Below are 11562 nucleotides of genomic sequence, written 5' to 3'. Positions count from 1 at the left end.
GAGCCCACGATCATCACCAAACGACACGCACAAGAGATCCTTCACGCGTCTAGCAATATGGGGTCGAGCGCCATCCTGCATAAACATCGTACGTTCCAGCAGGTGTTTATCAGCCGGGCTGGGGATGATGCGATTCTGTAACATATCGGCGTACCTCTCACCCGTCACGGTAGCAGTTACGAAACCAGAATCACCCATTTCCTCGAAGAAAAAAGGCCCGGTAGTGGTAGATCTAATAAATACAACCCATACCGTGACTTTCTCGTCGTGCAGTGGAGTTTCCACGACAGTTCTGGCCCTGAGCACTATGGGACTTAACATCTTAGGTCATCAGTCTCCTAGAACTTAGAACTATTTAAACCTAACTAACCTAAGGACATCACACACATCCATGCCCGAGGCAGGATACGAACCTGCGATCGTAGCAGTCTCGCGGTTCCGGACTGCAGCGCCTAGAACTTCACGGCCACCGCGGCCGGCCACGACAGTTCTAGGATTTTAGGTAGCCCAAATTCTGCAGTTGTGGTCGTTGACAGACCCTCGGAGCGTGAAAAGAGCTTCGTCGGTCCACAACACGTTACTCAACCAATCGCCAATCGTCATCTTCCTCCATCTTTTGAAACGCCCACACCGCAAATGCCCTCCGCTTCACTAAATCGTCAGGTAACAGTTCATGATGCCGATGGATTTTGTACAGATAGCATCGGAGGGTACGTCTCAGTGTCAACCAAACAGTAGTGTATGGAATGCCGATGCGACATGCGACTGCACGAGCGCTGACTTCCCCATGCATAGACGAATCCGCTACAGTCTCCATTTCTTCCTGAACTGTCTCAGCAGCATTACGCCTTGTGCTCGGTCTGCCACTACGGGGTCTATCGTCGAAACAACCCGTGGCTTCGAACATCGAAATCATTCTCGCCACAGTTGCATTTGTCAACGGACCTTTACCCGTTCGAATCCCCTTCCTATGGCGATAGGGTCATAACGCTGAACATTCCCCATTCTGATAATACAGATTCACTAAAAGCGCCTTTTTAGGTACCGCCAACATGCTCTGACTGCTGGCGCATCTCTCTCTCATTACAGCTCCGTTTATACACGATTGTCATGTGCAGTCACTGACGTTTTGCTGTCGAGCGCCATCTGTCGCACATTTTGTGAACCATGTTTTTTTCTGTTCTAATAAAACCCCACGTCATTCCAAGCATGTTTGCCAATTTTTACCTCTCTAGCTATATTATTCCGTGGTTTATTAAGTTTTCAAATTTATACTGACTTTTTGATCATCCGATATATATATATAAAATTTTGTGACATCCAATTACACAAATTTCCTTTTTCTGACGGACACACGTCCAGATCGTCCGCTCAAAACTCTGGCATCTCTCTCCCCACATCTACCACTGCTGGCAGCTCACCTCCAACTGCCCAACGCTACGTGCTGTTCACATCCAACTGCCCAACACTACACAAGCGAATATTCCAACAATGAGTCCAACCAGCCACAGACTGCAAACAGCGCAGTCAGCGATTTTCATACAGAGCACTACGTGGCGTTACCAACATAAAAACCTAAACAGCCTACTTATAATACTGATTGCTGTTCATCATGGACGAGGACTAGAATTTTCACGCCAGTATCGCAACTGGACCTCCAGTGACTGGTGACAGTTGGCCTTTTCAGATGAATCACGTTTATGCTCCATCGGACAGAGATAAAACACCAGGTGACAACTGTTGGAAGGGTCCAAGGGGGAGGAGTGAGCGTTATGGTCTGAGGAATGTTTTCGAGGATGATCTCTTCATTCTGCGCTACGGCCGCAAGTTCGAATCCTGCCTTGGGCATGGATGTGTGTGGTGTCCTTAGGTTAGTTAGGTTTAAGTAGTTCTAAGTTCTAGGGGACTGATGACCTTAGATGTTAAGTCCCATAGTGCTCAGAGCCATTTGAACCATTTCTTCATTCTGGTAGGCACAATGGATTAACAAAAGTATCTATCCTTGGGGATCTTGTCCACCCCGACGTGCAGTTTGTTTTTCCTCGGCACGATAGCCTCTACCAGCAGAACAGTGCAACGTGTCTCACGGCTCGCTGTGTACATGTGTGGTTCGGAGAGCACCAGGTTGAGTGTACCGTACTCCGCTGGCCATGAAGCTCACCGAATTTAAACAATATCAAGAATCAGTCGGACCACCTCTCTCGAGCATGTATCTCCAGCGAGCAACCTGGTGCACCTGGTCGGCATGGCTGCACATCCCTACTGGTACCTTCCAGGTCATCATTGACTCCCTTCCTAGACGTTTCATAGCAGTCCGCCCGGCAAAAGGTGGTTTTCAGCTTTTGACAGGGGTTCACATTAATGTGAATTGTATTCTCGGTTGCGAATACGAGCAAGCATCGGCTTTGTAAGGGAGTGACGACAGTGAAAATACACTCCTGGAAATTGAAATAAGAACACCGTGAATTCATTGTCCCAGGAAGGGGAAACTTTATTGACACATTCCTGGGGTCAGATACATCACATGATCACACTGACAGAACCACAGGCACATAGACACAGGCAACAGAGCATGCACAATGTCGGCACTAGTACAGTGTATATCCACCTTTCGCAGCAATGCAGGCTGCTATTCTCCCATGGAGACGATCGTACAGATGCTGGATGTAGTCCTGTGGAACGGCTTGCCATGCCATTTCCACCTGGCGCCTCAGTTGGACCAGCGTTCGTGCTGGACGTGCAGACCGCATGAGACGACGCTTCATCCAGTCCCAAACGTGCTCAATGGGGGACAGATCCGGAGATCTTGCTGGCCAGGGTAGTTGACTTACACCTTCTAGAGCACGTTGGGTGGCACGGGATACATGCGGACGTGCATTGTCCTGTTGGAACAGCAAGTTCCCTTGCCGGTCTAGGAATGGTAGAACGATGGGTTCGATGACGGTTTGGATGTACTGTGCACTATTCAGTGTCCCCTCGACGATCACCAGTGGTGTACGGCCAGTGTAGGAGATCGCTCCCCACACCATGATGCCGGGTGTTTGCCCTGTGTGCCTCGGTCGTATGCAGTTCTGATTGTGGCGCTCACCTGCACGGCGCCAAACACGCATACGACCATCATTGGCACCAAGGCAGAAGCGACTCTCATCGCTGAAGACGACACGTCTCCATTCGTCCCTCCATTCACGCCTTTCGCGACACCACTGAAGGCGGGCTGCACGATGTTGGGGCGTGAGCGGAAGACGGCCTAACGGTGCGCGGGACCGTAGCCCAGCTTCGTGGAGACGGTTGCGAATGGTCCTCGCCGATACCCCAGGAGCAACAGTGTCCCTAATTTGCTGGGGAAGTGGCGGTGCGGTCCCCTACGGCACTGCGTAGGATCCTACGGTCTTGGCGTGCATCCGTGCGTCGCTGCGGTCCGGTCCCAGGTCGACGGGCACGTGCACCTTCCGCCGACCACTGGCGACAACATCGATGTACTGTGGAGACCTCACGCCCCACGTGTTGAGCAATTCGGCGGTACGTCCACCTGGCCTCCCGCATGCCCACTATACGCCCTCGCTCAAAGTCCGTCAACTGCACATACGGTTCACGTCCACGCTCTCGCGGCATGCTACCAGTGTTAAAGACTGCGATGGAGCTCCGTATGCCACGGCAAACTGGCTGACACTGACGGCGGCGGTGCACAAATGCTGCGCAGCTAGCGCCATTCGACGGCCAACACCGCGGTTCCTGGTGTGTCCGCTGTGCCGTGCGTGTGATCATTGCTTGTACAGCCCTCTCGCAGTGTCCGGAGCAAGTATGGTGGGTCTGACACACCGGTGTCAATGTGTTCTTTTTTCCATTTCCAGGAGTGTATGTGCCGAGCCAGGATTCGAAACCGAATTTCCCGCTGTAAGCGAGCGGCCACTTTAACCGGTTTGGCTCTCAGAGCACGAGTCGTGGCCATACCCAAGTTTCCATGTGCCGTCGCTCCTGAGTCACAACCTATACTCTTACACACATAATGTAATTCTCGTGTAGTCGGCGAGGACACTGCAATTGGTAGTCGCCACCTACTACCGGCGGATAAATGTAATGTTGTTGCGGCCGTTTTGTTAGGAAGTACGATGCATTGTTCCTTCAGATATTGATTCGTGATATTAATGACACTGAACGGTTTGTTGTGTGTACGAACACATCTGATAATAAACAGAATCTCCCTAAATCGATACATCTACATCGACACTTCCAAAGACACCATATGAAGTATGGCAGGGGGTACTTGTGGCACAGCAATCATTTTCCTGATTCCCTATTCCATAAGATAATGCTGCATAGGAAGAACGACTGGCTGAGTGAATTCCAATTATTCCAATTACTCCGGTTTCACTGCCTAATCGTTTTGTTGGCTGACTCTTCCGTCAATAGTAAAACGTACCAAAATGCGCCTCTCTAGTAGCGTCTGCCATGGTATTCCTATGAGAATTTCCGTGACACGTTTTTATGCTTACTGATGGGTTCCGTGGCGAAACGCGCTGCTCTTCTTTGGATCTTCTCACGTTTTTTAACTAAATCAACTTAGTGATGTCCCAAACAGGTGATCAGTACTCACATGTTCTACAAACTACTTATCATGCACATCAATTCAGACTCACAGAATGACAACGGCAGATCCCAGCAGACCTCGGATACTGACGTAGACGCATGACCGTACACACCAAACATCTAACTTTCATGTGATGAAGTATCAAACGAAATGGGATATGCCAAAGCTCGCATTTTCCGCATTTAAAATCCGTCCGTAATGAAAACGAACATATTCTCAGAGTAAAAATTACATATCCCAACTATGAGTGCTTTACTCTGTGTCCGCTACAAGTTCATGGCCTTGTAGTCAGTATGGCGCCGTCTGCAGGTGTTATTCCTAAATCTGTAAGAAGCGAGTGAGAAAGGTAACTGAATGACTAATAAAAAAATGAAACTGTGCACAAATAGTGCCAAATCGTGTGTAACAAAAAAATCCATAGTGGTTCCAGAGAAAAACGTGAAAAATTAGACGCTGTAACTTTTCTGACTGAACTTGTGTCTTTCTAGGTTTGTCTCGCGACGGGAAGGCCTCCCCCTACAAACTTGCACAGCAGCCATTTCTGGCCTGAATGTGCCAATGAAAAGAGTGTGGATGAAGTAGAAGACATTATTCGGTTGGTAGAACACATCCATTAACAAACAGACGCAGAATTTCTACAGTGAACAGAGAAAGATAAAGAAAGATAAATACAATGACATGATGAAAGTATTGAAATATATGCCATTCACCTTTCACGACTTTTACGAAAACCTTCTTCATGATGGTTTTGATTACGAAGAAAAATCTGAAGATTTGGAAATAGAGCTGGGTTAGTTACGTCTAGATGTTAAATGAAGGAAAAGTCACTTTTATACCATATTTTCTTTTATGTATATTTTTTGTTCTAATAAAGAGCACAAAACCAGAACTATTAATGACAATGGTCAAGTATTTGCATATAGACATAATTTCTTAGTTTAAAAACCCAGAAAATGTCAAGTCGTAACGGCAGCAACTTCCGACGTTTTGGAAAGCAACAGAAAATGTCTTTTTTTCACAGAATGAACATTGATTGGGGTCTGCCGTTATTATTCTAAGCATCACAATTAGCTTTCCGTAAGTTTCTTCCTGTCAGCCTCAGTCTGATATCTGCATTTCCTACAATTAGCTTACGTGGTCATTCAAACTTAATCGCTCCATATTTAAATGGAAAAAAGTAAATAAGTGAAATAACTCAATTAAACCAGACATGGAATAACTGTTACGTTTGAAAAATTGTGAACTGCGATACCCGCCTTTGGTTTTGACGAGTAACGTAGCGAAAATACATCACAAGAGGGAAGGAGTTTGGCGATCATAGTGTCATATTGTTAGCCATATGCTGAAAGGTACAAAAAAATCGATTGCGATTACGAGAATTTACAGCAACGGGAAAAGAAATATAATATGCAGTCGTGAAGAAGCAAGCCGGAATCTTTAAACGTAAACCGCGGAAGGGATCGTAATGCCACTTCCCACGGAGAAAGGTGTGATCCCTATACTGGCGATGAGGCCCCCAAACTCAGCGCTAGAGGGGCGTGGGTGCAAACTCACGTGACGACAAAGCGAGCACATGCACACAGCAACCATCCATTGAACTCAGTCACGCTGCAGACAGAGAAATGGAGATTTTAAAAAGGAGCACATGGGTACAGCGCGTTTCCTTACAGCGAAAGGAGTGAGGGGAATGGGAATTCACCGACGAATGGGACATGTATACTAAGAACACTGCATTTTCCGTTGCAAGGGTCGAGGTGTGGCACAAGCGATTCAAGGATGGACAAATGTTGTTCGCCCATGAAACATGCTTTACAACGCCACATCGCGTTGCAGAGAGCATTGTCCAGCAGGTGGATGCCCTCATTATGGAAGATCGGCGAATTACGGTGGCAGCCATTTCCCAAGAGGTCGAGTTAAGCGTCGGAATTGAAGAGACATTTAGTGCTCTCTGTAGACTTACGTCATTCTTCGATGAATTTCCGTTCCTCGCACTCCTTCCACTGAAAGAAAACGCACTGTACCGGTTTTCTTTCCTTTTGAAACATCCATTTCTCTGTTTTCAGCGCGAATGAGTGTAGTGGATGGTCGACGCATCTGCTGCCTGTTACGTGGGTGTCCTCTAGGGGCGAATTTGAACACTTAGCGCACTTTTAGGTCCAATACCATTTCCCTTAGGCGTCGGCGTTACAATCACTTCAGGAGTTTTCATATCACAGCCTAGGCTCGTATTATTATTATTATTATTATTATTATTATTATTATTATTACTGTTGTTGTGTCGGGTATCTAGGCCGACACCGTGAAGTGGAGATGGCTGAAAATGCACGCTAGACTAACGCAGACGGGCGTGAAGTACTGGAACAGGATACGTAATTAATGTTAGGAAGAAAAGTACGGAGCAGGATTAATACTTATCTTTAATATCATGGTAGTACATCGATCTTGACGATACACAGTTGACTTTAAGTTCAATCACTGTATGGCTAATGGCGCCTTGCTAGTTCGTAGCCATTAACTTAGCTGATGGCTATTCTGTCTCTCTCGGCTAATGAGAGAGAAAGGCTTCGTACAACTGGGCGGTAGCTAGGTTCTCGTACAACTGGGCGGTTGCTAGGTTCTCGTACAACTGGGGCGAGTGCTCTCTCGTATCACGAGACCTGCCTTGGTGGTGGCGCTAGGTCTGCGATTACACAGTGGCGACACGCGGGTCCGACATGTACTAAATGGACCGCGGCCGATTTAAGCTACCACCTAGCAAGTGTGGTGTCTGGCGGTGACACCACATTCCTCCCCCGCAAATCGGCGAACGGTCGTGTGATAAGGCTTCCGCCCGCCGTGGGGAGGACCACATGTTGACGTATGCGATGAGGTGGGGAGCCTAACAACAGGCGAGGTTGTGCCACCCGCACCCGGCCATTCGGTCCGAGGGGAGCTAGGAAACGCCTGAAAAACTAGTCCAGGGTGCACGTCAACATGCGGTGTATGCGCCCGGAAAGAGACAGGAGGGACCGAAGGATCAACCTCCATTGCGTCGGGGTAGCCGACGCGCGATGACGTCATGTGGTCCGGAGCGGGCGGGAGTTCCATGGCGGAGGACAGCTGGTCACGGGAAGCGATCGGCGGCGCGTGACCCTGGGAGGCGCGTGGCGGCTGCAACGAAGCGTCGAATGCGGGCGGCGCCGGCGGGAGAACAAGCGGCGGCGGCGGCGGCGGCGGCGGCGGCGGCTGCTGCTGCTGCGGCGGCGGCGCGTCGCCATGGGGCAAAATGGAAGGCATCGTCGGTAGCACCTGGGGATGAGGCGAGCCAGTAGATGGGTCCCCAGGGCGCTGACCGGACGGCACCGTCGCTGAAAGCAGACGGGGAGCGGCAGAACCCGAGCGACGACAGAGGCGCAGCTGATTGAGATGCCGACGCACCTCACCAGAGGCCCCCAAAACCAAATACATCGCGCGGCCGAGGCAGCGAAGAATGCGCCCTGCGAGCCAACGCCGTGAACCTCGATAGTTGCGATAAAATACAACGTCGCCTGGAGCAAAAGCAGGAGTCTGCCGCTGCACAGGAACCTGATGCGGCGGATGCAGCAAAGACATCAAGGTGCGATGAGGACGACCGTGGAGCAACTCAGCCGGCGAGCGACCATCTCGGGGCTGAGAACGATACGAAGACAAAAAGAGCAACAATGCGTCCTCCCGAGAATGCGACTCTTTCAATTTCAACATCTGTGACTTGAAAGTCCGGACCAATCGTTCAGCGGCACCGTTGGACTGAGGCGAAAACGGCGCGGATGTCAGATGTTGAATACCATTGGCCTGGCAGAATGACTGAAATTCTGCGGACATGAATTGTGGGCCATTGTCGGAAACAATAGTCTGCGGAAGACCTTCAATGCAAAAGATAGCAGACAACGCTTGGATGGTGGCGGAGGACGTCGTGGAAGACATCCTGACAACAAAAGGAAAATTACTGAAGGCGTCGACCAGAACCAACCATCGAGCATTCCAGAATGGACCAGCAAAATCAATGTGCAAGCGTTGCCAAGGGGAAGTGGCTTTTGGCCACGCAAAGACTTTCCGCGGCGGTGCGGACTGTTGTTCGGCACACGCCGGGCACGAAGAACACATATTCGTAATCGCAGCATCGATTCCGAACCAAGTACAGTGCTGACGAGCAAGCTGTTTCGTTCGCACTATACCCCAATGTCCTTGGTGAAGAAGCCGTAAAACAGAGGACTGTAACGAACGTGGGACCACGACTCTGGACTGATCATTATCAGAACGCAACAACAAAACACCACGTCGAACAAAAAGTCTCTCCTTGTGAGCAAAAAATCGGCGAACCAACGGATCCTCGATCCGAGACTTTGACAAAGGCCATTGCGTAGCAACAAAACGTAAAACAGTAGCAAGGACGGGGTCAGCAGCTGTGGCTGTAGCGACACGACGAAAATCAATCGGAAACGATTCGACCACTTCATCGGTTTCCGAATCAATGAACATGCAAGCAAGTTCGGAAGAATCGAATGCTTTATCCGCAGCAACAGGCAAACGGGACAACGCATCGGCGTTTCCGTGCTTAGCAGTGGACCGATACAAGATATCGTAGCGGTACTGCGAGAGGTAAATAGACCAGCGAATGAATTTCTGCGCTGTACGTGGAGGTACAGGCTTGGTCGGATGAAAAAGCGATGTCAAAGGTTTGTGGTCTGTGATGATGGTAAAGTGACGATCATACAAGAAATCATGGAACTTAGTAACACCAAACACGAGAGCCAAAGCTTCTTTCTCTATCTGTGAATAATTTCTTTGCGCAGACGAGAGCAATTTGGACGCAAAGGCAATAGGGCGATCATGGGAGCCAACTTTGTGCGCAAGCACAGCACCGATCCCGAAATCCGATGCATCTACCATCAACAAAAGGGGTTTCTGGGGATCGAATGGCGTAAGGCATGTATTAGAAAGCAACACCGATTTCAACTGGCGAAAGGCGCGTTCACATTCCGTCGTCCAGACGAACGGAACACCTTTACGGCGTAAGCGATGAAGCGGAGCTGAAATGGAAGAGGCATTGCGCACATATTTATGGTAATAATTAATTTTACCCAACACACTCTGTAGCTGTTTCATATTTTGAGGGGAAGGCAATTCTTGTATGGCACGGAGGTGCTCTGGACTCGGATGTATGCCTTGGGCATTAATGACATGTCCCAGGTATGGTAAGTCACGAGCAAAAAACACACATTTGTCCTTCCTCAAGCGAAGACCATTTTGCCGCAAGACCTGAAATAATGTGCGTAAATTCGCAAGATGATCTTCTTCTGTCTGTCCGGAGATCACTATATCGTCCAGATAGTTTGCTGCAGTAGGGACCGACGCACAAATAGTTTGTAAATATTGCTGAAACAAGGCAGGGGCGGATGCACACCCGAAAGGCAGTCTTTTGAAGCGGTACAATACAAGATGCGTGTTAACCACCAATACGCGCTGGGATTCGTCGTCCACCGGTATTTGCAAGTACGCATCGGCTAGGTCCAACTTTGAAAAATATTTTCCGGGGCACAGTTTAGCAAAAAGATCTTCCGGGCGGGGCAAAGGAAAAGTAGCAGTCACTAGCTGTGGATTCACTGTGGCCTTGAAGTCCACGCAAAGTCTCAATTTTCCGGAAGGTTTTGGCAAAATTACTAAGGGTGAGGCCCAGAGAGAAGCTTGCACACGTTCAATTACACCCTGTGATTCGAGATCGTGTAACGTTCTGGCGACCTCATCACGCAATGCGTGGGGAACATTGCGCGCCCTGAAAAATTTCGGTTGCGCGTTTACCTTCAGTTCTAAATGTGCTTCATAGTTTTTAGCGCAACCTAAGCCCGGTGCAAAAATGTCTGCAAATTCGTCACACAGCCGAGAAACACTGTCTGTAGGCACAGTCTGATTCACTGATAGGACCTGATTTACAATAGACATGTTAAACAACTGAAATAAATCTAGACCAAACAAGTTCACTGGCGCAGAAGAACGAAGAACGTAAAATGACACCAGTTTTGTTTGTCCCTTGTATGTTGCAAGAAGGCTGCACTGTCCTAACACAGGAATTGTCTGTCCGGAATATGTAGTTAGCTTAACATTTGCGGAACGCAACGGAGGTTTGCCCAGTTGTTTGTACGTGTCGTGATTGAGCAATGAAACTGCAGCTCCGGTATCGAGCTGGAATGGTATCACTTTGCCTTCAAAGTCTAAGTCCACAAAAAGTTTATTGTCCTGCTGACGACAAGAGCGACTGTTTTGTGCAATGGGAACAGACACTGGTACAGAATCACTTGCTAATTGACGTGATTTCCGGCGACGTCGACGCACAGTTTTTGTGGGACGAACACAGGTACTGTTAGAGAAAGTGTCACTGGACGAAGTGGAATTAACGACATGAATGTCCATAGGCGAAGGTCCACGAGCCTGAGTGTCCTTGGTTCGATTCCGGCACGAAGCAAAGGGCCTGGAATGATTGTGATTGTCTGATCTGAGCTTTTTCTGGCAAACACTTTGAACATGTCCTTTCTTATTGCAGAAAAAGCAAATAGCTTGGCGTGACGGGCAATGTTCACGCGAATGTCTAGTAGCACACCGCGGGCACGATTTCACTACATTTGTGGGCTGGCGCGGCACACGTGGCTTAGCGCGCGGCTGCAGCTGTGCGGACGTGCGCGAGGCCCGGTTACCGGGCCGCGCAGCGCGTCCAGCGGGCCGGTTAATGTTACACACGGCTGGCGAAGTTTCAAAAGATTCCTGAGCACAGTCAAGTGTGTCCTGTCTATCCAATATGTCTATCACTTGTTGAAGGGAGGGGTTAACTAGTTTCAAAATTTGCTCCCGTATGCGAACATCAGAAACGTTCTGTGCAATTGCATCACGCACCATTGTATCTGAATAAGAAAGACCACAGTCACATTCAAAGGCACAGTCCCTAGTAAGTCCTTGCAATGTTG

Source organism: Schistocerca piceifrons, chromosome 6 (assembly GCF_021461385.2).
Source record: "Schistocerca piceifrons isolate TAMUIC-IGC-003096 chromosome 6, iqSchPice1.1, whole genome shotgun sequence".
Lineage (NCBI taxonomy): Eukaryota > Metazoa > Arthropoda > Insecta > Orthoptera > Acrididae > Schistocerca > Schistocerca piceifrons.
This window is presented reverse-complemented; position numbering follows the sequence as displayed.